Source organism: Lissotriton helveticus, chromosome 8, assembly GCF_964261635.1.
Source record: "Lissotriton helveticus chromosome 8, aLisHel1.1, whole genome shotgun sequence".
Lineage (NCBI taxonomy): Eukaryota > Metazoa > Chordata > Amphibia > Caudata > Salamandridae > Lissotriton > Lissotriton helveticus.
In genome coordinates, this window is record NC_136069.1 from 1,263,085,649 (window position 1) to 1,263,112,329 (window position 26,681).

General features: G+C 48.4%; 1 protein-coding gene across 1 annotated transcript in view; it reads right to left on the reverse strand.

Moving 5' to 3' along the window:
* VWA3B (von Willebrand factor A domain containing 3B) overlaps positions 1 to 4,999 on the reverse strand; it is a 1,052,517-nt gene extending 1,047,518 nt beyond the window's left edge. The window contains exon 1 of the mRNA XM_078658240.1: positions 4,888 to 4,999. The gene's annotated coding sequence lies outside the window, so the exon portion shown is untranslated. The remainder of the gene's footprint in view (positions 1 to 4,887) is intronic.
* Positions 5,000 to 26,681: the final 21,682 nt, after the last annotated feature.

Sequence of the window (26,681 nt, forward strand, 5' to 3'; positions counted from 1 at the left end):
AATATCCAACCATTTTGCATCTGTTTTAAATATAAGGTTTTAAGCACTGTTCTTTAATTGTAGGAAACGTGGCTTTTCTTCTCTTTTTTCCTGATGAAGGCGTGACTTATGACGAAACGCGTGTCGAAAAGTGAAAAGCAGAAATACGATTTTGCCACAGTACTATTTACCGTCAATAGCATTGCATTTTTAAATAAACAAATTATTGTGTTTTTTTATACATGTATGTTAAATTAATTGTGCATTATGTATTTGTGTTAGGCTTTTTTAATTAAATGAATGTTTTCATGAATAAAACAATCTCAATATCTTTTTAACATTATTTGTTTTTGATCTATTTTAGTTATTATTTTTATATATATTATTAGCCTTACATTGACTATTTGGACACAAATGTGATATTGATTTCATGTGTTACTGATTGTCTAGGAACTTTTTTCACATATTATATGGAGGTGTAACAGAACCCGAGAAGTCCGAGGGCAAAAGCCCCCAACGTGAGCCGTTCGGCAGCTGTCGGTAACAGACACCGCGCCACCTGACCACGCACAGAGAAGACCCGTGAGGCACCTACCAACCATTGAGGATTCCTCAGAGGACGACGATGAAGTGGTATCATTTGCAAGGGAGCTCAAGCAACGCCGCCGACCACAGCCCACGTGCATAGTGCAGGTCGCGGGAACTGAAGTGAAAGCAGTTATCGACACCGGAGCGACGGTGAATGTCATGGGCCTACAACAATACCTAAGCCTATGCCCTCGCCCTCCAGTGGTACCATCCAAAACGAGGATCTACGGATATGGAGCAGACACCCCGCTACCGCTGAACGCAAAAATCTCGGTGCCTATCAAGGCAGACGACCTAGAGGTGATGGCCACAATCCACGTCATCGACAGGGAAGCAGACACCCTTCTGAGCAGCCACACTGCTGAAGATCTGAAGCTAATCGCCTTCGGAAGGCGAATCCGGGCATATCAGGTAGAAGAGCTCCTTGGTCAGTTACCCGAGCTGTTCAAAGGCCTTGGGTGCATCAAGTGTGACCCCATCAAGCTACACATTGACAAGTCGGTCACTCCGGTTGCCCTGCGACACAGGAGAGTTCCTTTCCACCTGCGGCCACTCGTCGAGAAGGAGCTGGAAGCCTTAGAAGAACAAGGGGTCATGGAAAAGGTAACGGGACCGACACCATGGGTATCCCCAATGGTCATTGCGGAAAAGCCCAAACAGCCGGGAGCCATACACCTGTGCATCGATATGCAGCTGTCCAATAAAGCAATTAAAAGAGAACGCCACATAACACCAACAATGGACGACATCATTGCGGATGTCAACGGATTCATTGCAGATGTCAACGGATCAAAGTGGTTCTCGAAAATTGACTTGAACACATGATATCACCAACTACCCCTGTGAGAGGAGAGCAGGTTCACCACCACCTTCAGCACCCACCTAGGGCTCAGGAGTTACAAGCGTTTGAACTTTGGGATTTCCTCGGCAGCCGAGGTTTTCCAAAACACAATACGGGAACTACTGTCGGGGTTGCCAGGAGTATTGAACGTGAGCGATGATATCCTCATTCACTCCGCAACAGCCGCAGACCACCACAAACACCTCCGCGACACATTGAAACGTCTCAGCAAGCACGGAGCCACCCTACATAAGGACAAGTGCCAATTCTTCCAGCCCTCCCTCGAGTTCTTCGGCTACGTATTCAACCAGGAAGGCATACAGGTAGACCCGAGGAAGTCGCAAGACATCAAGGACGCCCCCGCACCAACGACACCGACGGAAGTACGGAGCTTCCTGGGAATGGCCACATACTGTGGGTGGTTCATACCAGGGCTGGCCACCCGGAGCGAGACGCTGCGGGCACTCACAAAAGCTGACGCAACCTGGCACTGGGGCCCAAAGGAGGAAGAAGCATTCCAGGGAATAAAGGACGCCCTCCTAGGAGAGACCACGCTCTCATACTTTGATCCCGTGAAGCGGACGGAGGTGCTGGTCGATGCCAGCCCAGTAGGATTAGGTGCAGTGTTGGCCCAGGAGCATGAGCCAGGCCAGTGGGCCGCCCTGTCGTTCGCCAGTAAGTCGTTCACCTCCACAGAAGCAAGATATGCCCAAATCAAGCGTGAAGCGCTCGCTATCAAGTGAGCCTGCAGTCATTTCCATCTGTACCTCCACGGTCATCCATTCACAATGGTCACCAACCATCAGCCACTGGTCCCCCTCTTCAAAGGAACCGCACCGCATCCACCCCCGCGGATCGAACGTTGGGCCGTCCAGCTACAACCATATGAGATGGAGGTGGTGTACCACCCAGGGTCCAAGAACCCAGCAGATTTCCTCTCACAACACCCAGTTCAGTCTGAGAAACGGGAAGAAGAGGAAGACGCCGAAGAGTATACCCACCTGGGAGCCCTAGCATCATGCCCCCAGAGAATGTCTCTAGATGAGGTACGAGAGGCTGCTGCCACGGATGCCGTCTATACCAGGACACTAGCCCCGTGCAACAAGGTTCGTGGACGGACTACCTCCGCCAGTCCAATTCGTGGACCCTGGAAGATCGCGAGAACCTAACAAAAAAGTGGCGGGTCCGTCATGAACTGAGCGCCACCAGCAGTGGTATCCTGCTGAGAGGACCCCGGCTGGTGATCCCGCAGAGCCTCAAACAACGGGCCGTCCAACTAGCCCACGGAGGACACCAGGGCATAACCAAGATGAAGGCACAGATGGGAGAGAAAGTCTGGTTCCCAGAACTCGAGGACATGGTAGAGGAATATGTTCGACGGTGCTCATTGTGCCAATTAACAAGCGGCCCAGAGAAACCTCTCACGATCATCACTGAAGAAGCCTGCACTGTTTCATGGTCCAAAGTAAGTGTGGATTTTGGGAGCTTCCCAGGAGGGAAACACACCCTTGTCATCGTGGATGCATACTCCAAGTATCCCGTAGTAGAGCCCGTCATGTCGACGGCCTGCAACCACGTCGGACCAGTATTGGAGAAAATCTTCGCTATGTTTGGTTTCCCTCAAGAAGTACACAGTGACAACGGTCCCCGGTCCAAGGGGCCGAGTTTGCCACATTCCTCCAACAACGAGGCATATTGCATCGCCACATCACCCAACAATGGCCCCAAGCTAACGGGGACATCGAACGCTTCATGCGAACTCTGAACAAAATGTTCCGTATAGCGGTGGTGGAGCAAGTAGACCCCGAACAGAGGCTCCATGAATTCTTGAGAGAGTACCGAAGCACCCCTCACTGTACCACTCAGCGAAGCCCGTGGGCCCTCATGCTCCATGGCCCCTGCCGTGCCCTGCTCCCCACCTGTCCGGGATGGTCACTGCCTCAACTGGACATCGGGGAAGTACAAGAGAGGAGGGTGCGACAGAACCAGGACGCAAGTGTTCGACGCCGAACCACCCAGCGAAGGTTTAGCCATGGGGGGACAGTCATCCTACGGAGCCGGCGCCAGGGAGGGAAGTTCCAAAAAGCCAACGAGCCGGGCACCTGGACGGTCACCGCCAATCACGGCTCTACGGTAACGGCGCGCAGAGGAGCGGAGGAAGTGTCCCAAAATATTTCGTGGTTCAAAGAATCCCACCAGAACAACACCAGGAGACTGCCAGCAGTCCCCCAAGTCCCGTGGCCACGAGCGAACCTGAAGAACAGACGGATGACTCGGCGAATGACCCAGTAGAGGAAACCCCAGTGCTAAGCCCCTCACCACAATGCGGGGCTTGCTCCAATGACACTGGCCGGAGCGGAACGGGATGGCGAACTGGCACCCAAAGATACAGCCTGAGGCCCAACCCCCACCCAAGCCAGCGGCTGAGAGACTATGCCTGCTGAAGACCTAGATCTTCCCAGCTGAGACTCACGCAAGTACCGCTGTCACGGACTGGACTGAATGTTGATATGTGATTTTGTATAACTATGTTGAGAAAATGTTTTGACAAAAGAACTGAGTTGGATAGGGATGTAATAGTTGGCGGTCTAGTGGTCGCCGTCCTGCCATCCACCACAACCGCAGGCCAGGTGTGGCCTGCGGGGAGTTCATAAATGGAAGGCGGCCGCTCGGGGCACGTCACTTCCGACTATATCACCGGTGTAGTCATTGTGTATCTCCTAGCGCCGCTGCCACCCCCGGCTAGCCCAATAGACCCAGCGAAGGCCTGTGTGCACCCCAGGACCGGCACACTACACTACGCAACCTATCAACACATTTCTTCCTTTGAACTGAGGTCATGTGTGTGTGTTTCCAGGGAGGCAAACTGCCTGCAAGGAGAAGGTAAACGCTCATAAATGCATACATTTGCCTACTCCACAGAATGACTCACCCAGAACCATCCACAAAAGTGTCCATAAACCTGCATTTGTAAATGTGCAAACCTGCCACAAACTTTCCAATCACAAAAGTCCTCCAGTCCTGCCGCTATGGATCATGTTTGATAATTTGCGTTCAAACAATAGTAAATCTGTATGTGTACTTTGAATTTAGGTGCACAAGAAGCTTTGGGAACTGGAACCCGAGAGATAGGATAAAAGTGAGAATATAAGATACATAATGAGAAATCTTATGGTGGGAATACCTGTCAACATGCTATAGTTGTACTGAGTGCCACATACAATGAAATTCTGTTTGCATCCCTTCTTTCTATTGAAGCGCTATGGAATAGATAACTAGTTTCAAGGGGCAATGAACTGGTTACTTTGTTAGCAAAAGTGACATTTGATTGTGGATCATTGAAACGCTGTGGGTGCATCCTCCTATGTAGAATTCGGAGAAACATGTAAAGAACGCAGGCATATAATCCCTGTGGTTGTGATGTTTTGGATACACGTAATAACCTCAATGGACTGCTTGCACGTACACCTCCCACTTACCTCTTTAGTTCTTCTGTTCCGGGTTCTACGAGGTTCGCAGCAGTGTCAGATTTTGAAGCAAAACCACATGCAGACCCCGGGCTGCCACTCAGAGTACCTGTCTATGTTTACCTTAGGAACCGATCTCAGTTGCCAGGACTTATCCAATCACCGCTCAATATTTCGGAAATAGGCGGGACACAGCCTGGTTTGTGGGCAGTGATTGGCGAACTGGCAGCCGGGCTTCCTGGCATCCCCTCCTCTTCCGGAAATTCTACCTGCCCTCGCTCTGCCTCCGATTCTGATATTGTCTCTGTGGGACATAACGATGACAAAGGCTACCTTCAGTTTCTAGGTGTACTTCTAATGGTGTTCGGATTGGTTCTGTTTTTGGGATGTTGATTTACGTAATCGCATTTGGGGCAGTTGTGGAATTCCTACAGGCTTGAAACTGACGACAGTGCAGTGTCTGTATTTAAAGAGCGTCTCGTTCCCTAGGTAGCTAGGTTGTTAGACTCTTTCGTTTTCTCAGTTACATCCAAAGGGAAAACTGTGCACCCCAGTAGTAAGTACCCTTTTTAGGTTTCGCCTGCACAACGCTTTCGCTGGCCGTGAGAAAACGATTGTTTTTTTATATAAACTTAAAAGGGACTTACAGCCTCTTCTCTTTCCTGGTTTTTCATTGGTTCATGTGTGTACCACTAACCTTTCCTCCATTTCTATTTTCTGTAGCATATGTTCCTGCATTTATCAATGCTTGTTCCTCTGCTTCTCTTATCAGTTTCCCACCGCCCACATACTGTTAGCATCTGCTTTAGTGGAACTATTTTTACATAAAGATTTGCCTTTTACTCTTGCAGCATATTTATATAACAATTTATCACCCAGACAGATTAAGTGATTTGCATAGAACCACATGATGTTATGCAGGTGCCCCAAAACTCGGACTGGGATCTCTGGCCGCTTCGCTGCATGCTCTCCACTCTGTCAGGGAGCCCTTTCCTTCTGCTGTACAATGATTGATGAAAGCAGATCTTTACATACCCGAAACTGATGCATTACAAATGCTTGTTTTTTTGGTTGTCTTTTTTTGAGCGAATCCGCAGTTTTGACCACTGTTGTCACAAAGATGACCCGCCGCCTAATTAAATTATTAGGATTGTTTTGCAGAGCTTGTCTGTCTACCAGTGATTGCTTTAGGTGGGATTTAAAAATAAGGGCCAGGGTCAGGGTTCTCTAAAAGGGTCTTGACCAAAGAAGTATAACTAGAAATTCTTCATAAAAGTGGTGGACTAGGTGATTCCAACATAGCTTAATACATGTAAACTAGAATCTAGTGCTTTATGGAATGTCTCAATCACTCCCGTTCGCCCCTTAATACTACGTTCTTGTAAGGGGGTAGAATCAGGACCCGTTATACGAACTCTAATGTGCCTGTGGGGACGCCCGCAATGCGGGCCCGGGGGAGCTGAATCTAGGTATTTCCGATACGTTTTCCCAATCAAGGAACATTGATTCCACAAGGTGAAAACGAACCCCTTAGAGTGACCATGAGGTGCCATTGAGCACAGCTGCAACATATGAAATAAAAAAAATCGTATGTATTCTACTATGAACGCATGCTTTAAATATTAAGTATTTTGCTTTATTTCTATTATATCACTGTCTTATTAAGGACTTTAGAGTGGCAAATGCAGAGCTGGTCTCTGCATGGTCCTGACGAAATGCTAGGGGTAGCATGAAACATGTTGACCTTCTCACTGAACCAGTCCCCATTACAGGTTGGTTATTAGTGATACTCACCCCATTTTTAATATACCTGTCTAGGAGCAAAATAAATTTATTGAGGCCCACTAAACACGGTATTTTTAATATACCCACACCCACTCCACCACCTTGCACTACACATAGTCTCTCACTTTGAAGTGCTCCTGCGTAGTTCGTGAGTCGCAGCACGCCCCTTTTCGTAGAGAATTGGGAGGGCCCCAATGATGAAGCATGTCACCGTGGGGCAACCCTGGTGAGTGAGGGGACACTAGAAAGAAATTTTTCTTTCTGGCAGGTATCACTGATCAATTTGGTCAGTTACCGCGACATGAGCTAGGTTTTGGAACCCAATACTTTGGATTCTTGGTTGTACACTTTATCCGGAGGGCGACCTAGTCTCTTTTTCCTCCTTCTCCCCTAGTCTTATACTTGATGCCCGCAATGCTCCATACACGCTGACTTCAACTGCAGGGGAAAACACTGCATCAGCCAGCTACACCCATCTCTCGTATTTTCCCACGGCAGGACGAGAAACCGGAAGGGGGAGGGGCTGACCCCGGAACCATTGAGGCCGCACCAGTGAAAAGAAGCACGACCCAGGGAGGAGGGTCGCTGACCAGGAAGAGAACCGGAAGTCCAGGAAACGAGGAGAGCAGGAGAGAAGCCGAACGGGTCCAGGAAGAAGACGCCGGTCGAGACCAGGACGAAGACGCCGGGGAAGCCGAAGGATCGGAAGACCACTGGAGTGAAGACTGGTGGTGTCCCCCGGAGGAGGCTGTCAAGCGGCCGTAACTCAGGAGAGTTATGGCAGGGCCGGTGAGTGACGGGGTTCTGGAGGAAGTTCGGGACGGGAACGGGGAGGTGGGAGGAGGTTGAATAGTGGGAGGAGTCGGGTGGGTTACTGAGGAACACGGGCTTAGGTCTTGCACTACTGTTCCTGCATTAAATCCCTACACGTATCTCCTGGCATATCCTGATCCTGATCTATCCCTCCTATGCACGTTTACCCTCACGTCGGAGTAATAGAGTAAACCGTTTTGTCACAATACCCACGTGGCTATCAAGCTTTGGTCATACGACACTAAGAACAGTGTCTTCGTTTTTTAAAATTATTATTCTTTATCTCACACTGGTGCGGTGAAGGGTAGCATAACGCCGGTTGCAACAACAAGCACCTATCACCCATGGCCTCTTTTACCCTCTCTTTCTGAGCCTTCGGGAGGAACCAACCATGGCGGAGGACTCCAGATTAACCCCGTTGAGCACAAGCTCAGAAGAAGACGAGGCAATCCAGGAACAACCAACTACCATAGCCAGCAGGAAAGAAACCCTATCAGGGAAACCAGAGACTCTCCCAGTAGTGAAACCCAAAATTCTCCTTTCTGATACAAAAATAAACACCCTTGGAAAATACATCCAGCCTCCGCATCTGCATATCCGACCCGCACTCCCACAAGTGGTGTCAGAAGTGGGATCCAGGAGAGACATGGAGGCTGCTTTAGCCAAGATGGCTGAAAACCAGGAGCATCTGGGAAAAGTCATGGAGAGATTACTGATGGTAGTGGAGGAAGATCGAGGAAAAATCCAACAAGCTCTTACCGGACAAAGCCAGTCACATGGAGCCACCATGGATAAGATCACCGAAGTACTAGGTCACCAGCGGGGTCCTACTACCCTTCCCTCTATGGTGCTCCAGCGATATGTGAGCGGGGAGGATCCTGATTTCTTCTTTAATAACTTTGAGTGGATAGCCACGGCTGTGGCGTGGCCCGCAGACAAGTGGGGTCAATACCTAGGTCCCCTCCTTTCATGAGATCTCTAAGCTGCAAATCAAGCAGCTACAATTCAAGGAGTTGTTCCTTATGCCGATATTAAACAGTGCATTATGGAACGATTAGGAATAGATGACGAATCCTATCGAATAAAACTACGACAAATCAAAGAAGGCCCACAAGAAACCCCTAGAGCCCTATACTTAAGGGTGAAGGACATGACAGATCGATGGTTGAAACCCACCACTACCGACAAAGATGGTATAATGGCTAAGATATATTTGGAACAATACTTGACCTCCCTTCACCCGCCCAACCAAAGATGGGTACGCCAACAGGCTCACCTCACTCTAGAGACCGCGGTGGAGATTGCCAGTGCATATAGTCGAGCACAAGAGATCCAAAAAGGAAGGGACGACCAACCATGGAAACCCATAGGAGGTGCTGCTCATAAAGCCCCGCGACCTCCGGTGGTAAAAAAAAACGAACCCGTTACCATTATCCCAGGAACACCACTGGTGCGTCTTCCAACCCCAGGGCCACAATGCTTTCACTGCGGGGGGAATGGGTCACATCGCTAGGTTTTGTCCCCAAAAGGAAGAACCCATGGAGATCGGAGTAGCGCGCAACTATTATTGTTCTCACTCAACGAAAGGAGCCCCTTCATATCATTGTCCGGTTATTGTGAATGGACACTCGGCTATGGCATTAGCAGATACAGGTTGCCGCCAAAGCGTTATTCGGCCCCAAGATTTAGACCCCTGGCTAGGCCTTATAGAAGGAACTGTGGCTATCCGTTGTGTACACGGAGACACCAAACAATATCCCACTGCCAGAGTTTGTATACAACATCAAAACGATCCTGGAACTTCCCTAAAGGTGGGACTTATTCCCAATCTACCTGAACAAGTCATATTAGGGAGTGACTATCCTAATCTGCCTCAAATGTTACAGCAATCCACCCCACAAGAAGATGACTGGTGGGGCTCAGCTCCTTTTTCTACGGAAGAAAACCCCGAATGGCCAATTTCCAAAACCAGGAAAAGCAAAAAACAAAAGAGATTAGAAAAGGGAAACCCCCCCCCTGGTATTACCTGTAATACCGGAGGAAAACCCTTGGGAGGCGGATCAGAATTTCCATGCCGCACAAAGGGAGGATCCGGTACTGCAAGAGGCTTGGAACTCAGCTTTGGAGGATGAAGATCCCCAACGTGTAGGTCCCTACTTCTTTGTTAAAAAGGGGTTGTTGTATAGGAAGGGAAGTCCCACCCAAAATCCCCAGTTGTTAGTTTCAGGTCCATTCCGAGAAAAGGTATTGTTTTTGGCCGACAGTCATTTATTAGGAGGACACTTTGGGACTGAAAAAACAGAAAAAGAGATTGTTGAACGATTTTATTGGCCTGGTATATACCAACAGATTAGAAGGTATTGTAGAGAATGTCCTGTGTGCCAGAAGAACAGTAGATATCGGCCCCCTCCAGTTCCCTTATGACTTTTGCCCATTATAGACTAGCCCTTCTCTAGAGTGGGTATGGATATTATAGGTCCTCTATTGCCCTCACGAAGCGGGTGCCGCTATGTACTTGTCATTGTTGATTACGCCACCCGATTTCCAGAGGCTATAGCCTTACGTCGGCCAGATGCCACCAACATTGCTAAAGCAATGATAAATGTATTTTCCCGAGTAGGGTTCCCAAAAGAGATCTTAACGGATCAGGGGACGCCTTTTGTGTCAAAAATTATGAGACAGGTGTGTGCTCATCTAGGAGTTAACCAAATTAGAACGGCGGCATTTCAAACCCTCAGACCGATGGGTTAGTCGAGCGTTACAATGCTACTCTCAAGACTATCTTAAACAAATTGTTTGACCTGGAAACCGTGCTTGAAATGGCCCAAGAGAAATGGGAAAACGAACCAGATAACACCCGGCCTCTGGTAGATTACGTATCCGCTTTAAAAATACGCCTAAGGCAAATCCGTGCCATAGTCAGGAACAACCTAGAGGAAGCCCAGGAGTCACAAAAGGGACAATATGATAAAAGGGCAAAGAAAAGGTCCTTTAACGTAGGAGAATCTGTACTGTTAATGATGGCTTTATCGGACCACAAGTTACTGGGTCAATGGCAGGGCCCTTATACGGTGACAGAAAAAGTGACGCCTGTCACGTATCACATAGAGATAGATCCTACACGGGGAGTTTCACTAATCTTTCACATTAATTTACTTAAAAAATGGGAGGGACCCCTACCCGTAGGGGTAGTCAACACCGAAGAGCAAACCCCTCTGTTTGCCCAGTGCATAGATCCTGCCCTACCCCTAGAATTAAGGAGGGATCTCACTCACGTTCTTCTCCCTCTACAGAACGACTTCTCCCTAACCCCAGGGAGGACAGCCTTGGTCGAACATGCCATTAAGACACCTCCCGGGAAAAAGGTACGTCTTAGACCTTATAGAGTGCCAGAAGCCAGGCGTAAGACCATTTAGGGACAAAGTCCAAAAGATGATACAGATGGACATCATAGAGCCCTCCATAATGAATGGAATTCCCCGATTGTTTTGGTACCGAAGCCGGATGGCTTGGTGCGCTTTTGTATAGATTTTAGAGAAGTGAACAAAATATCTGAATTCAACACATATCCTCTCCCAAGAGTGGATGAAATGGTCGAAAGGATAGGATGAGCTAAGTACATCAGCACCCTTGATCTCTGTAAAGGGTATTGGCAGATACCATTACGCCAACAAGATAAGGAGAAGACAGCGTTTTCCACGCCCGATGGCCTCTTTCACTTTAAGGTGTTACCTTTTGGGTTACATGGGGCACCTGCTACATTTTAAAGGGCTATGAATCTAATATTGCGACCCCCATGAACAATATGCAGGGGCTTACATTGATGACATAGTCATCTACAGTGATTCTTGGACACAGCACAAGACACATCTAACACAGGTGATAGAAGCTTTAGGATCCTATGGGCTCAAAATCAACCCTGCCAAAAGTCATCTGGCAGCTCAAACAGTAAAATACTTGGGCTATTTATTAGGAGAAGGTGTCATTAGACCTCAAGATTCCAAATTATCAGCCATTTCACAGGTTCCCTTGCCACTGACAAAGAAGGATCTCCGTGCCTTTTTGGGGTTACTCGGTTATTACCAACGTTTTATACCCAACTTTTCTCAAACGGAAGCCCCCCTCACAGATCTGTTAAAAAAAATGTAAACACAGAACTCAGATTGAAAAATCCTTCCGCTGATATACTGCAGGCTTTCGAGGCTTCAAAAGGGTCCCTCACATCAGAGACGGTACTAGCAAGTCCTGATTATTCCCTTCCGTTTGTTTTACAAACCGATGCATCTAACCAGGGGTTAGGAGCCATATTGTCCCAGGTGTCTGCACAGGGTGTAGAGAGACCCATCATATACATCAGCAGAAAACTCTTTCCAAGAGAATGCAATTATGCCGTAATCGAAAAAGAGGCCCTTGCTATCAAGTGGGCAATAGAGACCCTAAGGTATTATCTAGAAGGAAGGGAATTTACCCTATACACCAATCATGCCCCCTTAAAATGGTTGTCTAGACATAAGGGTAACAACAAGAGGGTGATGAGGTGGTTCCTGCCCTTACAGCCTTATAGATTCCAAACTAAACATCGTAAAGGAGCAGAACAAGGAAATGTGGATTTTCTATCAAGATATCCCCAAGAACATACCCCTAGTAGTAGGACAGCAAGGAAAATGGGATGAAAGGGATAGAATCAGGGACCCGTTATACGAACTCTAATGTACCTGTGGGGACGCCCGCAATGATCCATACACACCGACTTCAACTGCAGGGGAAAACACCGCGTCAGCCAGCTACACCCATCTCTCGTATTTTCCCACGGCAGGACGAGAAACCGGAAGGAGGAGGGACTGACCCCGGAAACATTGAGGCTGCACCAGTGAAAAGAAGCACGACCCAGGGAGGAGGGTCACTGACCAGGAAGAGAACTGGAAGTCCAGGAAACAAGGAGAGCAGGCGAGGCGCCGAACGGGACCAGGAAAAAGACGCCGGTCGGGACCAGGACGAAGACGCCGGGGAAGCCGATGGATCGGAAGACCAATGTAGTGAAGAGTGGTGGTGTCCCCTGGAGGAGGCTGTCAAGCGGCCGCCGGTGAGTGACGGGGTTCTGGGGGAAGTTCGGAACGGGGAGGAGGGAGGAAGTTGAATAGTGGGAGGAGTCGGGTGGGTTACTGAGGAACACGGGCTTAGGTCTTGCACTACTGTTCCAGCGTTAAATCCCTACACGTATCTCCTGGCATATCCTGATCCTGATCTATCCCTCCTATGCATGTTTACCCTCACGTCGGAGTAATAGAGTAAACCGTTTTGTCACAATACCCACGTGGCTATCAAGCTTTGGTCATACGACACTAAGAACAGTTTCTTCGTTTTTTAAAATTATTATTCTTTATCTCACACTGGTGCGTTGAAGGGTAGCATAACGCTGGTTGCAACAACAAGCACCTATCACTCATGGCCTCTTTTTCCCTCTCTTTCTGAGCCTTCGGGAGGAACCAACCACGGCGGAGGACTCCAGATTAACCCCATGAGCACAAGCTCAGAAGAAGACGAGGCATTCCAGGAACAACCAACTACCATAGCCAGCAGGAAAGAAACCCTATCAGGTAAACCAGAGACTCTCCCAGTAGTGAAACCCAAAACTCTTCTTTCTGATACAAAAATAAACACCCTTGGAAAATACAGTCAGCCTCTGCGTCTGCATATCCGACCCGCCCTCCCACAGTTCCTCTGCAATCTCTCACTCTGTGAGGCACTTATGCTACATTTGCGCTGACATGTTTCTGAAAATACTTTTTTTACACACACATGCACACACACACACTCCCTCTGTTACTTACTTTCTCTATCTGTTAAAAAGCATAAACATTTATCTAGATGGATAGATATAAATCTTCTTTTTCGGTCTCTATGGTGCTATCAATTTTTCAACAGCTGCAGTGCTTAATTTGAGACAATGGACGCAGGTGGGGCTCACCGGCACTCATTTCTCATTTTTATGGACCGGACTCAATTTTCATCATCAAACACAAAAAGGTTAAAGAAAGAGGAAGAGAAAGACTGAAAAACAGTGACAAAAGGAGAACGCATGGATTAAAAAGAACCTGCAAGACTGTAAAAAGAAGGAGGGAATGTATGAGGGTTGATGAAAGAGTCATGAGGTAGAATCAAGAATACACATCCTTGGTATTCAGTTCCTCAAATAGCCTAGGGCTGTACTCAGGGTAGAATTAGGAGTGGATATACCTATCACCCAATTGAAATTTTATTGTGCATAAACCGGTGCTGTATCCATAAATTATAGACATAAGCTATTACATTATACATTTCTGCACCAAGCATACATTAACCATGGAAGCTGTAGAGAATCGCCCCCTATTCCTCTCATAAATACCAACGTTGCCAATGAGAGGATGCAGGTTTTCTGCATCTTACATGGAAAAAAACCCTAATCAGGCATACTGGCGAGAGATCCTTCTTGTGATAACTGACATAACCCAAAATTTGCTCTCACCAGAACCCCTGGTGATCCTTCTCGGCAACATGTGGGAGTTCCCATCCGGGAATGATGCCTCACTACAATGGCACTTCTCCTTGCCAAACGTAGAGTGGCTCTATATTGGTGATGAACCAGAATTCCAACTGTCGCTGAACGGCTCAGTGGCATGGCAGTTTGGAATGACTGGGTTGAAACCTATAGTCTCCTGCAACCACCTACGTCTCGGCCATGAGATATATAGGGACAGTTCAGAGCCTACCTCCTCCGCAATGCACCAGATGACCTCTCAGGCTGACCAGGGGATGAGTTTGAGCAGACTCTGGCCACTTACATTTCATCTAAGAAATACGATACATGCACACTCACTCCCCCAATCCATATTGACAGTTCTCCAGTCTGCATCCCCAACTGGCTCCTCTTTACTCTTAGTTGATACTGCTTACATGCTGCAACCATTCCTGGTAATCGTATATGTTTACTAGTGTGTGTAATACTTCATCCGATCAATAAATGATCATTCACAGAAAAAAGTAAAAACAGCTCATATCATACATTAAAATCTTTTAGGAAGACATATAAGTAGAAGCACATCATAAAAACATCATAATTGTAGGCTAAGTTAAAAAATAAAATATATAATATTTATCAGAGCTAAAATTTCTAGAAGAACAATCTCATGCAGAGTCAGGAAAAATCAATATAAAATCCATAAAGAGGAATCACCAGTTATAGCAAGTATCTTGTTAATATGAACACAAGCCATTTAGTTGTATCAGATGTAAACACACGTAAGGTGTCTGCGGATCGTTTGAATGACAAAAGACATCATGCAGGAATTATCCACTTTTTGCTAATGTGTGCATAATAAGGGAAGATAAACATAAAGTGTTCTATAGATTAAGGGCTTAGTCCACACACAGGGCACAGTGGAGTTACAGTAACATTCTTCCATTTACTTTTGGTGGCATTCAGAAGCAAAGCCCCAAACCCAAATTGTAAATAAAGTGCACATGCATAAGGAGGTTCAATTTCATCCATAAACAAGCATTGGCATAGCCAATAGGTCTCGCATTTGGGACCTTATAAGCGTTTAGCCATGCAACAGTTGGTGTTGTTGCACCAAGGATATTCTGCTGCATAACTAAATACTTATAAGGTCCCAAAAGCGAGACCTATTGGCTATGCCAATGCTTGTTTTTTAGTGTGACTAAATCTAATGAATGAGTTGCCAACTCCTGAATACTAAGAATAAGACGTTGATTCCTACGAAGACTACTACTTTTTTGTCTTGTATGAGTTTGCTACAAGTAATGTGGCAACAGTGTTTTCGGTCCAAAGTATCAGCCAAACATAAACCAGAAAATGCTGGTTGTGCAAACGTTGGCTGACGGGGTAGCCCCGCTGAGAAGCGTGAAGGGATGACGCCGCCTGCAAAAAATAAACTGAAGGGGGCGCGGTCTAGTGTTGAACTGCTAAGAGGGAAGCAGGCAGTCAGTCAAGACGGAGATCTTAGGACGCGAGTGGTGCGCGCGTGACGATAAAAGTGAAGGCGAAACCTAAACTATGAACCTGGAAGAAACAGAGAAGTTAGGCGAAATTAAAACACGCAAAAGATAGGGCATGAGGGAGTGCGCGAGAGCGACTGTAAGGCATGAACACCGAGAGAGCGGGGTGGTGAGGGGACGAAAGGAACAAGCATTGGCTGCGAAAGTAAAAGTGATTGCGATCTAGTGCGGTGGCCGCTAGAAGCGATCTGTGGTGGGGGAGGGGGAGAAGAGGGAGTTGCGTGAGGAGGAAAGACAGCGCAAGCAACAAGAGCGGCCGGGAAACTGAAAGTACGGCCGGCCACCCATGAATAATTAGGGGAGGAGAAGCCGCACAGCACACGCTGGGAGAAGCCCTTTGATGTGCTGTGCGGCCGTGAACAAAATGCAATTAGGAGGGAGGGAGGGAGGCTGATGCGCGTGCTTGTTTGGTCACGTGATTCACGTGAACTCAAAGAAAACCGCACCAAAAAGCCCTTGGTTTCACGAGGATTTTGAGCACTTGAATTCTCTCCATTTCCCATTCCTTCGGAATGGAAAAGGCGAGACCTAAAAATTGAAACTGGAAGCAATTTCCAAAGTCTAAAATTCTTTCATTTAAAGTGCCTGGCGCTACAGCGTTAAAACATGAGTGCTCAGTATAATCCCAAAATCTTCTTTTTATTTGGGGAAGCACTTTCAGTCATGGATTTTGGCTCCTCCAACAGAACCCCCAGCCCCAATTTGAACAGCAATTGCTTGACCTCCATAAACCAACCCAGTTGCACAGTCTGTTTTTCAAGGGTGAGTAATTCATTTACGGGCTTCCTTGACCGGGATCTGAGTATAACTGGTCCAAAGTCTTACCCAGAACACTAGAACCTTCTGAACAGCAGTAAATGAAATGGTCTTTAACCCTAGGTCTAGGTGTACCGGGAGTAGTGGAGCATTTATTGGTAGATTTAAAACTGATATTATAAATGTATTTTCCGCCACCTCTAATTGTTTCAATTGTTATATACCCCACAATTCAGTACCATAAAGGGCATCCCCAGCCCTCTGGCCTGATGTATTTTGATGGGGGGCAAATTAGGTGGAAAACAGATTGATTACGTTTCTTAACAATTGCACTATCTACATGCTCGAGTGTAAAGGTGCTCTTTTGTATCTGGGATGACCATGTCAGATTACTAGTTAATCTAACTCCCAGGTATTCAAAAACCTTTACCTCATTTAAGAAATTTGGTACCCAGCCTCAGTTTCCCTTTAAAAGATGTATGTGGGTTAAAAACCATAAACTTGGGGGGCGTGGCCAAGGCGGCGAACATGGCGGACGTAGCCTAAGAGAGCTCCGTCCCGCCGGTGACTTATCCGACAAATATCCTGCGTCTCCCCAACCCTGAGACGTCCACAAAAGATATATAGGCGTCGGAAGTGGCGGGGAAGCCCCAACGGCGATTTGTGTGATCTCGGACGCCTGCCCAACGGCGATCCGGGTCCTGAGGTGGAGAGGCCTATCAAACACGCGGAAGCCGGGGCCTTGAGTCCGGGTGAGTCCGGGCGGAGGTGCGGCGCGACCGGGACCGGTGAGAAGCAGTGGACGGACCCGCACATCTGGCGCACATTGAGGCCCGCAGTGAGTAAGCCGTGCCATGCGGAAGACACGAAGCACCCGGTACCACTGCTGCCACACCTAGGAATCGGAGGCTGCGCCGACTGCGAGCCGGGGGAGTGCGGGAGGGGCTGGGTTGGCCTCGTTTGGCGGTCTTATCGGACCGCTGGGGGACTGTTTGAGTTGCGGGCACTACTGGGGATCTCTCCTGTGTCCTCCCCCCCCCCCAGCCCTCCGGCGGGTCTTGGACGGCAGTGGCGGCGCTCGCTGCTAAAGAGGAGGGTGTGATGTACCGGGCCCGGCTGGGACCCTCGCCTGCTTGAGGCACACACGCGGTGCGCCACTGCGTGCACCCCTCTCGGCGGCGGAGTCGCGACCTCCGAGGGCGGAGTGCCGGGGAGCTGTACTCTGGGCCCTGAGTGGAGAAGAGCTGGCGGCGGCGCCGAGGGCCCAGCGACTGTGGCGGACGATCCTGCGCAGACCCAGTGACTGCCTGTGCGCTTTGGGGCCCCCGGGCTCTTGGAGGGGGGCGATTGTGCCCCCGGAGTGGCTCCTGGTCAAGGCTGAGACTTATATACCCCCCACATTGGACATGGAGTAATCACATGTGTCGAACATAGATGGGGGCACCGTGCCATTGGGGTAAGGAGAAGTGCTACCACGGGTGACAACGCAGCCTAGTCAGAGAGCGGACGATATCCTCCCCAACGTCTCAGAAGGCGGGGAAGGCCCGGACACGGCTCTGCGACCGACGAGATTAGGGTGACTGGCCTGCGGCCCCCACGGTGCTCTGAACTTTGTGCGCATATCCGGTGGCAGCCATGACGAGGGGTGGCAACAGTGGAGGCGCCTCGAAACAAGGCAGGATCGACAAATGTACTGGGCCACCTGGAGGAGCCGGGGCCACTGGGGGCCCTCAGGTGTCTGGCCCGGATAATGCAGCCCTCATGGCAGCGATAACGCAATCCAGAGACATGCTAGATGCAAAAATAGGGGCAGTTGGAGCTGATGTTACTTTGCTGCGCCAGGACCTGCGCAATGCCGTGGCCCGCATCACCGAGACTGAGACCAGAATTACAGGAGTGGAGGACGACGTGGCGACCCTGAAGAAGAAGGTAGCCAACATGGAAGGGATTCAGAAGGGCCTTGCACTGCGAGCTGAGGACACGGAAGGGCGTGCTCGGCGGAACAACCTGCGGTTCGTGGGATTTCCGGAGGGCTGTGAGAAGGGCGACATGGAAGCCTTTCTGACCCAATGGTTGGAGGGGTGGCTCCCTCCGGAGTCCCTTTCGCGCTGTTTTATAATTGAACGCGCTCACCGAGCGTTGATCCAAAAGCCGCCGGAGGGAGCTCGCCCGCGACCGGTGATAGCCAAGCTGCTCAATTACCAAGACCGCGACACAATCCTGTGACAGGCGCGAGTGAAGGAGCCTTTGCTATTTGAAAATCACAAAATCCTAATATTCCCGGACTACACCAGACTGGTTCAGCAACAACGTCAATCCTTTACAGCAGCTAAGGTGCGGTTGAGGGGCCTCAATATCCAGTATGCCCTGCTCTACCCGGCCCGCTTGCGTGTGGTCTTCCAGTCCCGGACTCATTTCTTCAACACTCCGTAAGAAGTCTTTGCCTGGACGGACGAGACGGTTCGAATCAGAGTACATACCCCTCCGGGTCGAGACTCGGATTCATCATCCACAGCGGGGGCCCCCGAGGACCCCCCGGTGATCACGGAGCAGGAGTAACTGGAGGGCACGCACCACAAAGAATCCTCCTCCCAATGATGGTGCAGCGGAGGCGACCGAAACTACAGACTTTCAGAATCCGGATGCATGAGACCCGAAGACACTTGGCAGACTCCTGACATGAGCCCTTGGGAGAGGTCGGAGGCTGGCGCTCACTTCTTGGGCGATGAAAACTCTTGCAATCTATTGACTATGACTCCTGAGACATAAGTAATTGGGTAGCCATGGGACATGGGTTGGGGGACGAAGAAGGGAGGACGGCCATAACCTCTCAGTTTAGAGGAGTTTGTTCAGTGGGGGGTGAGTTGGGACAGTGTGGGTAGTTTATGGGGATGCATTGGGATAGTGGGTCTCTGACCTCCCGTTGGGGGCCGGAGATAATCTATGCCGCGACAGGTACTTCAATGTTACTGAGGTATGGGGTGGGGGATGGGGAAGTTGAAAGGGTGACTGGGAACGGGGTGAGGGCTGGGGGGTTTGTTGGGTGTGAGTTGAAGGGGGATAGGAGAGGGTGGGATGTGTTAATCTGCACAGTGTTCTTTCGAGTCCTATTGAGGCAAGGTGTGTGTGTGTGGCCTCAGATACTCGGGCCGTTCATTTTTCTGCCCACGAATGGCGGGTGACACTCCCGAATCGGGCCTACAGAGGGCGTCGATGTGCGTTGTGAGCTGGAATGTGCGGGTGATGCTGGACAGGATTAAGAGAGGGGCAGTCCTGCGGCAGGGGAAGAGGGACAGGGCTGATGTGTTACTGTTACAGGAGACACACCTTATGGGCACCAAGACCCTTAGTCTACAGCGCTATGGATTTCAGCAGGTCTATCATGCTGGGTTTGTGAGGGGATCTCGAGGGGTAGCTATCTTGGTGCACCGTAGGTTGTCCTATACTCATGAGACTCAGTGGGTTAATGCACAGGGCAGATATGTGTTTGTCCAGGGCAAGATAGGCACTGAGCCGGTAGTCTTCGGGAGTGTATATGCCCCACCGCCGCTGCAATGCGCTCTTATAGAAAAGTTGTTTGGTGTGTGGGCCGAGATACCAGATGTTATGGCGGTGGTGGGCGGGGACGGGAATGATGTGATGAATGCACGGATGGATCGACACAGGCTGGGGGGTGAGGTGCCATCGGACTCACCTACTAAACTGAATGGCATGGTGAGAGGGATAGGATGGGTAGACGCATGGCGACACCACCACACCCAACGTCGTGAATACACATATGTCTCAGCAGTGCATAAGTCCTTTTCCAGAATCGACTACTTATTTGTCCCCCATGCCTGGGTTGGGAGGGTAGAATCCACGTCCAGACTGCCACGCGGCCTGTCGGACCACTCCCCGATAGTGCTTGACTTACTTCTCGATAGGAGACGGCAGCCGTTCAGATGGCACCTCTCCACGTGGCACTTACAACAAGAAAGCTACCAGACCCACATGAGGGAGGCTATTGCTCACTACTGGAGTGATAATGATAACTCTGCCACAGACGACACGACTCTCTGGGAGGCTCTGAAGCCCACGCTTCGCGGGGTGGACATTGCTTGGTGTGCGGCTGCCCGCAAGACACATGGGGAAGATATAGTGAAGGCTGCGGACCGAGTCAGTGACCAAGAAAAAAGATGCCACGCAGGTGGGGGTGAGGAAGATGTGGGACAACTACTGCTGACGCAGCAGTCGTATGCCTCCTTGATGTTAGATGAAGCTAGACAGCTGTGGCTGGCGACTCAGAGTAGGATCTACCAGTGGGGCGACAAATCCAGCTCGATGCTATATAGGCTCTGCCAGAGCACTTTTCACGCACAGTCCCTACTGTGTCTTTGTGATGAGGCGGGAACGCCCATGACGGCCCCGACGGCCCTAGCAGCCAGCTTTTCGCGGTATTATGAGGCCCTATATGCCCCCCGGGAGCTTCTCTTGGCAGACGACGTCGACAAATTCCTGGCTGACCTCCCGCCACGACCAATCTCGGATGAAGGGCGGGCTCGCCTTGAACTCCCTTTGTGGGCGGAAGAGCTAGATACAGCCCTCGGAGAACTAAACGTGGGCAAGGCCCCCGGACCCAACGGGTTCCCCTGCAAATTTTTTAAGAAATTTCACCTCCAACTAGGTACTTACTATGGCAGGGCGCTAGAAGCAGCCAGAGAATATGCCCGGCTCCCGAGGGACTGGCGACACGCTAAAATAGTGGTCTTTTGCAAACCAGGGAGGCCCCCTGACCAGCCCGAGTCCTATAGGCCAATATCCTTATTGAATACCGAAGCAAAAATCTTGGCGAAAGCACTGGCCAATCGCCTTCTCCCATACATTACCGATCTAGTCCACCCGGACCAGGCCGGGTTTATGCCCCATAGAGCAACAAGACACAATATTAGACTCGCGCAGGTGGCGGTGGAGGCGGCCCGAGCGGCAGGATTCCGGCGGCACTTCTACTGGCCGACATAGATAGGGCCTTCGACTCTGTAAGTTGGGTCTACCTCCGTGCACTTCTGTCCCACCTGAATCTGGGGCCCCACTTTTTGTCATACATGCAGCTATTATACACGGATCTAACGGCGTCGGTGAGAGTGGCTGGGGCAGTGTCCGATCCCTTCTCCATAGGTCGGGGCACAAGGCAGGGATGCCCCCTATCGCCATATCTATTTGCCCTGGCTATGGAACCGTTGGCGGCGTGGGTCCGAGTCGACGCACAGATGCGGGGCATTGAGTGGAGAGCGGGACCCTCTGATAGAATAGCACTCTATGCGGACAATGTCCTCTTTTTCCTTACGGATCTGAACAGATCTGGGCCGCGGGTCCTTGACATCATGCGGATATTTGGGGAGGTGTCGGGCCTCCGCTTGAACCTGCGTAAGTCGGTGCTGTGGGTACTGGGGGAGCGTCGTGGCCTGGGGTCCTGGGCGGCGGCATTACAGGAAGCGACGGGAGGCCTTAAATATTTGGGAGTCTTCTTGACGGACTTGCGTGGGGTCTCCTGGACGCGCAATGTTGTGCCCGTATGGGAGCGTATCCGCTCAGACATGACTACATGGTCCCGCATGCCCCTGAATGTGTACGGCCGTTCGGCCATATTTAAAATGGTGGCCCTCCCGCGTCTCTTATACTAACTACAAAACCACCCGTATCCAATTTCGCCGCAGAGGTTCAGACAAGTGAATTCGACACTCAGTCAATTCATATGGGCCGGGGGAGTAGCGAGAGTGGCGCTCCGCACGTGTTTCCTCTCCACGTATTGTGGCGGTCTAGCAACGTCAGACATCCTGTCCTATTATCAAGCATCTCACTTATTGATACTGAATGAGTGGTGGTATGGGGACCGGAGTGATCCAGCCTATGCCCTGGAGAGGTACCTGATGGACTGTCGTGTATTTCTATAGGTTCTGATTCGATCCCCCTATTCCTGACCCTATTCTGGTTAAACTTACTAGCTAGTTAACTAACAGTCAGCCCATGAGGCAAGAAAACCCCCATGATGCAGATACCGTTATCTGACGCAGTCACACTACGGCACAGGAACGTGTTATCTGATTAGGTCATAACGCTTGAGATCTAATTAGACAAGCGATATTCCTCCAGCCCCTGATAAGGCATACGACGTTCTCATAACAAATCAAACCTATGACAACCTGGATAATCCGTGCGGCCATTGTTTTGATTTCACAGAGAACTTTAGTAAAGAATGTGCTAACGAGCAAGTCGTATGACATCTTTATTGACGTACCTATGTCCATCCTTACGTCAATCCCGGCACCTTTAAGGTATAAATATTGCCGACCTTGCCCTATGCAAACACACGCGTGGTGACAAGACGGAGCAGCCATACTTGCCGAAGCCGAGAGCAGAAGCAGACCCCGCAGGCAGCAGCCCCGCCTTCCTGACGCGCTGAGAGACGCGCTGCTATCTCAAGCCGAGAGACCCAGCACCGGCGCTTCTGGGCAGCCCTCGCAGGCAGCCTGGAATATCGAGAGCAGAGAAAGAGATACCATTCCTCATTCATCCTAAATTCCAGGTACAGAACTGAATAACCCCTCCTAGAGAATTCTTTAGTTATTCACTTGGCAAAAACAAACTTAAACTAAACTGTAACTTTCTATTCCCGCCCACGCATTAGACTTAGGTCAGGTACACGGGGTAGGCGTATTTAGAAACACCAGTTGAGTACGTTTAGTCAAATGTATATGTGTATGTAAATATATTTTAATCATTTTAAACATCATATGGCTCAGAAACCATATCAATGTTTTTACAGTATTATTTTATACTATTGCTTCTAATGTATGCACTTTACTTAACTATAAGTATTGCAATAATATCGATCCATTTCTCTTGTACGAGAAAAGAGACTGATCAATAAATAACATCTTTTATTGAACATGCCCGTCTCTTCCTTTTCTCTACATTCTGATGAGACTAAGAATGCACGTACTGACTGAGTAAAATAATTGCCTTGTGCTCACACGACTCTCGAGATTGACTCTTGATTAGGGGAGAGCAAAGTTGTCATGTTCTATGGTTGTCAGAAACTAAATCCCTTCTTGTCTAATCAGGGGAGTTCATCCTTCCTTGAACATTCGAGAAAGTTTCTAGCGAACTCTGAGCTTAGCTGGCAAACCCAAAAATTAAGTCTAGTATCGACAGTAGTAGACCTAGTTAACGTCTGGCCTAGGCCTTTACTGCTGTAGGCACTATTCCAATGCGCAGAGCCTATTGGGAAAATAGGAGCTACACTACATGGCGCCCAACGCGTTTGGAAAGGGCGATAAAACTAACGTAAGACATTTAAAGTAACTCAGTCGTGCTTTCTCACTCAGACCCCTTTTCCCAAATACTCCAAAGACGTCTGGAGTGGGTGAAAGGTTATTATATCCTCCAAAACCTCGCAGGAGGGAACTCCTATGTATGGTTCTTGGTCTAGTCAACGTTGAAGGATAAAACAGTTCCAAAATATTGTGCATCTAATCTCTGTTTCCATAAAGAAACCTGATCTGCAAACAAAAATAATACCATCCTGTCAGTAAAATGGGAGACAGCGATGGAGAAAGAGAGGCAATTAGATTAGCTACTGAAATATCAGATGCTGATGCTACCATGCAAGCAGCAGACGCGGATATAATACTTATTCCGGTCATTAAAAGGAGATCTATAACCTTAAAACTTATAGAAAATGGACTGACACCTAGAGGTGGCACAGTCATATTCGTAATTGAGGCACACGAATATCGGCAGACAGAGGTATACTATACATGGATACATTTTCCAGCAGCAAATGCTGTAACAAAGTACTTCCACTATTACAAAGTAGAGGAACCTCCTGAAACGTACACTCCTTTCGAGGAGGTGGAAGTACCACTCAAATTCCAAGAGCATTTGCTCTTATTTGATGGCGCCCTAATACATAACAATCACATTACAAGGCTCGGTCCTTTAGGAAGACCAGGAGCAACGTGGCCGGTCCTAGCCGGATACACACCACATCCAGACATCGAAAGAATGCCTGCAGCAGAGCTATTAATACAGCTAAAACAACTACTAAAAATTCATAGACAATTAGTTCAGTATGTAATGCGGACTTCAACAATTCAGCCAGCGATTAAAATTCCACAGCTGACCCCTCACCAGGGGAACACAAATAAAATCACACCACAGAACATCCAATCCTGCCTAGGTAAAGTTCCAGCTAAACGGGAACAAATACCATTCTGGTTGGCACAGAAAATTACCCAAATAGAGGCGGTGTTTCCTGACACCACCCCATTAGAAAAACACAGGATTCTGACTATATGTCTCCCAATGGGAATCGCACCACACATTGAGGACTGTGACACTTGGGGTACAGTCTTTGCTTCCATCTACACAAAAACGCACGGTGTCCCATCCATTTCGGTGATACCAGATGTGCTAAAACAAATTCAAGATGAATACGGTCCAGAACCTGCTTTAACTCTTGGTATGAAATTACTGAAAGACTTCAAGCAGGTCTCGGCTATATTACTAGCCAACATAAAGGGTGAAGCAGCAAACGTGGCGATCCGCCAGAGGTTAAAAGAGACAGATATAGCAGACCAACCAGCTGAAATTGCCAGAATCATAGAAAAATCCTATGAAGAACTAGGCAGAGATAGTCTAGGTGGAATACCAGTAAAACCGCAACTGACTACAAGTCCAGAAAAAATATTTTTTAATAATAATTCACCAAAAAAGAACTGGGATGGAAATAAACAATCCAATCCTAAAGAAAAGAAATTCCAGTCCAGAGGAAGGTCTCCTAGGCGAAGAGAGAAATCTCCAAACCCGAGACAAAGGTCACCTCAGAGTGAACCCTCTGGGAATAGATATAACCTTAGAAATAGGGATAATATTAAAAAACCTGATAGATATCAAGACATTGATACACGTCCCTCTCAATCTTTTCAGAATTCCTCGCAGAAATCGGAAAGAAGAGGACGATCAGAAGAGCACGCCAAGTCCAAAGACAAGGAACCTGCTCAACTGAAAAAGAAATCACAATTTCCAAAAAAGAAGGTAGCCAGTATCAAGGTAGTTAACAATGCCGAGAATACTGAGGACACAACTGAAAAACGGAGAATGGGCTCAGACAATGCTAGACAGCGCAGCAGAGGTGAGCATAGCTCGCAAAGTCCTTATGAATCATCTGGAGACAGTGGACACGAATGAATACCTTCAAGTGGAAACTGCAGATACCAGAGTTAGCAAGCCCCACAAAATATACGAGATAACATTACGTATAGAGGGAGATAAGACTAGGAAAATAAGGGGACTATTTTGGGATAACCTATCCAAGGGCTATGACATCCTTCTAGCTGAAAAAGACTGGCCACCAGAGTTTGTCAGGGAGTGCCCTCATGGCGAAGAAGTAATTATGCCTGCCTTCTCGAATCAAATACCGATTCATAAAAAATATACACTTGCTAGAAAGTGGGCAGTGGCCTTAGCACCTGCTTTATATAAAAATCATGTAGGATGGGATGAGGATTCTCCTCCTCACAAAGTCCAGTTAAAATCACAACCTACTGCACAAAGGCAGTACCCAATTAAGCAAGAAGCTAAAAAACAAGTAAATGAAATACTAGATCAGCTAGAATACCAAGGGGTGATTGAAACTTGCACCTCACAAATGAACAATCCTTTGTTTCCGGTCTCCAAACCAGACAATTCGTACCGTCTAGTTTTGGATTACCGACACCTTAACACATGTTGCAAATCTTTTGCAGTGCAAAACTCACACAGTGCTGCACTAATGAATAACATAGTGCGCAAAAAATACAAAACAACCTTGGACATCTCCAACGGATTCTTTTGTCAAAACATAGCACCAGAGAGCAGATATTTAACTGCATTTTCAGTAAATGGCACTCAAAAACAATTCTGTCGGTTAGCCCAGGGGTACAAGAACAGCCCGGGGGTATTCTCAGCAAGAGTAACAGAATTACTACAACTATATGATGATGAAGCATTATCTTATGTCGATGACATTTACTTAACAGATGATGACTTGGAGACTCACTTGAAAAGAGTGAACACCATAATACTTGGTTTCGCTGCAGAGGGTTACAAATTCAACTTCAAAAAGTCCAGAATTGCCCATCTGACGGTCCTATTCTTAGGATATGAGTTATCAAGTGAAGGCAAAAGCCTGGCAATTTCCTAGAGAAATGTGCCGTAATCCAAGCTCCTAAAACGCTAAAAAACCTACAGTCAATTCTAGGCTTCCTAAATTTCGGAAGAACTTACATTGCAAATTACGCAGAAAGGGTCGAACCCCTTTACGATCTAATTAAACCAGACTTTAAAAGATCCAGTTGGACTCAAGCACACACAGAAAT